The sequence below is a fragment of the Alexandromys fortis genome, unplaced genomic scaffold (genome assembly GCF_014885135.2).
Source record: "Alexandromys fortis isolate MF-2015 unplaced genomic scaffold, M_Fortis_MF-2015_v1.1 scaffold_346, whole genome shotgun sequence".
Lineage (NCBI taxonomy): Eukaryota > Metazoa > Chordata > Mammalia > Rodentia > Cricetidae > Alexandromys > Alexandromys fortis.
Genome location: NW_026068225.1, coordinates 621,079 through 627,251, shown reverse-complemented (window position 1 = coordinate 627,251; position 6,173 = coordinate 621,079).

The following is a 6,173-nucleotide window of genomic DNA, read 5'->3' as shown; positions in this document are numbered from 1 at the left end:
CTAGAGGATCTGACTCCCTTTTCTGACCCTTGTGGGCAGCAGGCATGCAAGTGGTGCACATGCATGCAGACAGAATATCCGTATATTAAAAACGAAAACAAAAACCTTTACAAATATACCCTTCCAATAAACATTGATCACCCTTTCTCACTGCATGCACTTGGAACTAAATAAATGTGAAATAATAATGTCAGGTCCAAAATGGTAAAATATTTACTGAATACATGATATGAAATCAATGCTATGTAAGATAGTGAAGGGATGCTAGACATTACTGTCTCTCTACCTATCTCTATGGGAAAGTATATCTTATGGTTTCTCATGAAGCCTTCAACAGATATTTAAAGAAAGAATTGGGAGAAAACATATTCTGGATGCTAGAAATATAAGAAGATACACAAAACTTCAAATTTTTCACAATTAAAAACAATTATGGATATGAGTTATATTCAAAAGAAGAACAAGCAGTAGAAAATGGAAAGTACTTTGGCACAGTATCCAACAATTTAAATAACGAGGCTTTGCCTTTGAAGAACATACTGGAACTATGGCATACATCCAAGATTTAAAGCCAAAAGTGGGATTCGGGTTCTTCAAAAGCTACTCTGCCATAAAGAGATTCCCTCAGCAAGGTGTGAGCAAGGCCCAGGGTGCGAAGACAAAAGGTGAAAGAAAAATCTGTGTGTAACTCCTGCCTAGCATAATACACAATTAAAAATATGGCTGAAAGAGATATTAGGAGAAAAGCCCTAAACTCTTAATAGAAGCTAGACACAAGCTGAAACAGTAGAAAATGCATTCATGTTAAAAATCACAAGGGATAGTCTGGTTAGGCGTCAGTGTGAGAGTGTGTCTGTGTGTGTGTGTGTGTGTGTGTGTTGAAGCGCATGAGTGCAGGTATTTGCATGTGGGGTGGGCATGTGCATGGTGGGGAGGCACATGCATGAGGGGGTGGCATGTGCATGGGGGGATCCATGTAGGGGGCACATGCATGTGTGGCTACATGTAGTGGCTGGAGTGTCTCCTTCAGTTGCTCTCCAACTGAGTCTTTGAGGAATGGTCTCTCGCTGAACCAGGAACTTGCATTTTGACTAGACAGACATGCATACAAAAATCCTCCTGTTTCAGTTTCCCTGGCTCTGGGGCTATGAGCATGCTCCACTGCGACCAGCTTTTACACGGATGCTGGTTCAGAACCTCATGTTTGCATGGCAAGTGCTTGACTGACTGAACCATTTCCCCCAAGTCTTGGGAATATTTTAAACGACTGCTGAGAGGACAAAAATAAACAAACAAACATCTATGAGCACAAACCTGCGCAGCACGCACGTAGCTTCCCTTATCACTGGCATCTTGCTCCTCTGAAGAAAAATTAATAAATACTTTTTTTCTTCTATACAGTGGGAACTGTAGAATTGCTTAGTATCTTGTGCCAAGAAAGGAGAGGCAGCCAAGAAAGTAGAGCACAGTCATGCTGTAACTCTCCCTCTTGACTTCCTACTGCTGTTTTGCCTCCTGTGATCTTTATTGAAGTTTAAGTAGTATCTTACTCTTGTTTCTTTTTTATTGACCACAGTCTCTTGGCTTCTTCACAGCCCTTATGAAAGGGAGGACACACAAAAAATGCATACACATACACACCACACAAACACACCACACACACACACACACACACACACGAGAGAGAGAGAGAGAGAGAGAGAGAGAGAGAGAGAGAGAGAGAGAGAGAGAGAAGTAGAAAACAAGCTGGGCATTCTGGATGCGCTCTGTTGATAGACTGTGTGAGTTCTCAAAGTCACCACTGGGCTGCTCTAGCATTTGAACATGACTCTGAAAAACAACTGTCAGTTACATCACTGGTGGCATTTCAGTCCTGAGCAGATGGGCAGATATCTTGAAAATGCTTTTTAATAAAACATAGTTGAAAGGTTTGTAAAGAACTCGAGTGAATTTACTAACCCTGTGAGCAGTGTGTTTTAAAACATCTTACACAAACATGTCTGCCAGAATAAATTAGCTTTGAATCTAGAAAGTAAAATAAACCAAAGTGATTGCTTATCATAGGCATTAACCTCATATAGGGAGAACCAAAGCTATAGAGAAGTATGGAAAATAAAAAATACTTCAAAAGTTGACAGAACATTCTCATGTTCAGAAAGTAGCAAAACTTTTGGGGGCTTTTTTTGGTTTGGGGGATTTTGTTGTTGTTTTGGGTTTTCTGGTATTTGGGGCTTTTTGTTTGTTTGTTTGTCCATTTGAAATGTCTACGTATGTCATCATTTTCCATTCAGTAAGCCTGGGTCAGGTGCCTTAATCCTGGTGCTGGGGGAAAACACGTGAGTAAAACATATACTGAAGAAGAGTCACAGAAAGCACGTGAGGAAAACATCCTGAAGAAGAGTCACAGAAAAGAAAGTAGCATGGCCATAGCCTGGACGATGTTAGAACTGAGGTATCAAGGAAAGGAAGAAGCATGCAGCAAGAGGGTACCACTCTACACTGAAATTTAGAAAGGTAGCCCCCTGAGATGAGTTGGGTAGATCTCAGAGGAACCAGAGGTCTGATCTTCTAAGGAAGCAGGGACAGGCAGCGGGGACAGAAGCAGGCAGTACACTCTGGGCAAATCTTACTTGTGCCTTGTGCATCCAGGGAATTGCAGCTGGAGAGGTGCATGGCGGGTGAGATTCTGGGAAGCTTTCCTGAAATGAATTTTGTTACAAGTCAAGGACTTTAGAATGTTCCTTGAAGGAGCCAGGGAAACCCTTACAGGCTTAAGCAGAAGATGATGGGACTTATATTTTAGACTTTTTAAAATAAGGACTTGGAATACGTCCAATGCAAATTGAAGGGTGGGGTTAAATGTCTCCCACTCGGGAGACCTGTGTAGGGTGTTCTGTGCCAACCAAAAATGTAAGCATGCTCTATAGAATCACCTCTGTTTCAGCTCCCCAAGCCCTTCATCTTTTATCTTTCTACGATGGTATAATCTACTTCCCAAATACTGAAGGGCTGCTCCCTGCAGATTAATGTTCTTTTTCTAGTTCTTGAACCCAGAGAGGGTGCCTTGTTCCAATTCACACAATTATTTAAGTGAGAAATAGTATGATTATAAACCAAAGTAAAGAGACCAGTGAATGCAGAGATATTTACAGTGGCTCTTCACGCACCAAATACTTGGAACATTCACAAAGAGTTATAACCAAATGTCTTGAGTATTTGGGTAAGATCCATGGGAAGGGCTAGAGTTAAACACATTTTCAAATACTAGGTTTGCCCTCATTGTTATCAACCTGCTGTGGACCCTGATATCCTGGTTTGGCTGCCCAGGAAGCTCTGAGTCATAGAATTAGTACTGGCTTTTCTTTACTCTTGATCAGTCAGACTTTGCAGAGCCTTCTGTCCCCAAAGTGTGGCTCCTGGGCTCATGTTATCTTACTCTTTCCATCCCTGCTGCTGCTGCTGCTTTTGACACAAAACTGTATTTCTTCTTAGTTGAACTCCCAAATTAAACTTTCAACCTCCCTCTCTACTTCATTCTCATTGATTCTCAAACCATTAGTTTCTTATGGTCAGTGAGATCATAACCATATGGAGAACTGAAATTCTCTGGGCAGGGAGATAACTCGGCACACAAAGGACTTGCTGCCAAGCCTGACGACCTAAGTTCAAACACATGCAAAAATTCTCTCTCTCTCTCTCTCTCTCTCTCTCTCTCTCTCTCTCTCTCACACACACACACACACACACACACACACACATTTAAGAGTGAAATAGCTGAAATTCTCTAACTCCACATTTAGTCTTTCTAAGTTTCCTCTCCAAACTTACCTTCCTCTTTTTCTGTTTCTGATATCCACTCTGCCTCAGAAACCTTTGTGTTTTATCGCTCGCTGCCAAAACCCTACGAACTTGCTTAAGAAGGATGCCTTGTAAGGTAGGGGCCTTCAAGAGTAATCTAAACAAAAACTTTAGAAGATGGAGCTGGAGGGATAGCAGAAAAATTAAGAGTGCTTCCTGCTCTTCCAGAGGACTCCAGCTTACTTCTCAGCACATACCCAGTGACTCACGATGCTTGTAACTCCAGCTCCAGGGAATCCAGCACCATCTTCCGGCCTCCAAGGGTGCTTGCACTCAAGAGAACACACTCACACAAAATCACACATACATACACACAATTAAAAATCTAATAAATCTTGCAAACAATAACATTGGAAGAACACTGTGGATGGAATTCGAGGTTTGAGTAGAGGGTTCCTAGCACCTATGGCCTCCAAAGCCTAATTGTTCAGCAGAGTCATTAGAAGAGCTTGAGAAAGATTCAGATTTCCCCGTGAAGAGTCCAGAAATAAAATGTTGAAATAAAAATATAAATTTATAAGCCTAAAGAATTGGGTACTGACAGTTATCAGCTCTGTCAGCAACTAGGGATTGGTTTTTAACAATGGTTTTCTTTGCTTACACCAGCAGCTTTGGCCAAGACCAAAGGTTAGCTTTTTCCAATGGCTCTCTGCAGCTAGGGGTTAGTTTTTTTTATGATAACTCCCCTGCCTCTTACAACTGACAACTGCCTTGGACCAAAGTTGACTTTTAATAAAGGTTTGTGTAAAAACTCCTCACATACATCTCATCCCATAAACTTTCACCAAATGTTCTTACCTGAGTTTTCTTCACATTGTTTCATGCTATGGGGAACTGGTTATGCCAGAAAAGCTGTAAACTTCTTTGCAAACAGTATTAACTACAAAGAAAATCTGATAGCTTATGTAAACGCAATATAATCCAAACCTTGTTATTGGAAATTATAAATCTTAAAATGCAGTATGTCTCTAAGCTTAACCTCAAAATTGTAAAAATGTCCATGCCTAATGCTTGCTTCTTACTATAAAAAGAGGGTCAGAACCCACCCTTATTGCCACAATTTCAGATGCCCAAACTCTGGCTATGGTCCTGGCTAGCTGGTGAGCTTTTTATGCCCCGCAGTGATTTTTGGAATAAAGTTCACCCCTGGTTTCCCAGACTTCAGTGGTCTGTCCCCCGCTATTTGCATGCCCCTGGACCCAACACCCATTTATTCCTCATTCTGACCCAGCATGTGAGGAGTAGGGTATGATAAACTATATTTCTGGGAGATCCTGTAAGAACCAGATCTTGAGTCTCCCCAGAAGCAAATGGAGATCTGTTTCACCGTTACACCTCTGTGATAAGAACTCTTACCAGGGCCCCAAAGAAAATACAAGTGTAGGGAGCTTTGGTTACACTTTGTTGTTTCTCTTAAAGCTTCCTAAAATTATTTCAGTCTTCCCCATGGTGACTATCCCTGAGCTCAAGGATGTTGTCCTGAATTCCCATAAGGCCAGGAGAAGCTTTCTATAAAGATCTGCCCAATTAATTTGAATTGCTTGCTTGTGGATCAGAAGTGCAGCCCTTCCAGAAGCAGAAGAGAGCAGTATTGAAAATGGCAATGTTAAATATTGAAGTCTCCTGGTGGCCCAGACTGTGATCTTCAATTTGAGGTTAACACAGCTGTGATGTGCGCTGCTAATTGAAACCAGACTTGCAGCAGCAGTTCAAATGCAAATGTGAACTCATAGAGCGATGTTCCACTTGGGTTTCAGAACCACTAGTCCCTTTTCTTCAGGGGCTAATTTTCCTTTTCAGTCTTCATATTAGTTGATGCTTCTTTTTACAGCTTGAATTGACCACTGGCAGCTATTTTAGGGCATGATGATACATTATAAAATTCAGGGGTACAAAACAGTCGCAGTAATTTTTCCCTGTATGGGAGAGAAGCCCATTGTGTAGCCTACCCTTATGGGAAACAACCAGCTAGATAAAACTGTTGGTGCTCACAAAAAAAAAAAATGTGTCAAACTGTATATCCAAAATATGTATGCAATACCAAGAGAGTAGGGAAAATATGAGCATATTAGCCAGTAATACATATTTATTTTTTAAAGAACTTTATCATGCTGAAATAAAATTACGTACAATAAATTCATCTATTTAAGGCATACAGTAAACAAGCTTTGGCAATTCTATACAGTCATGATGTCACCCAAAATAAAAACTTCAAAATCTAACCTTCTTTAAATCTAACAATTGCAAAAGCTAGTCTACGTTGAGTTCATAAGAAATCTGATAGACCGAGAAGACAGATTGGTCCCCTAAGAGAT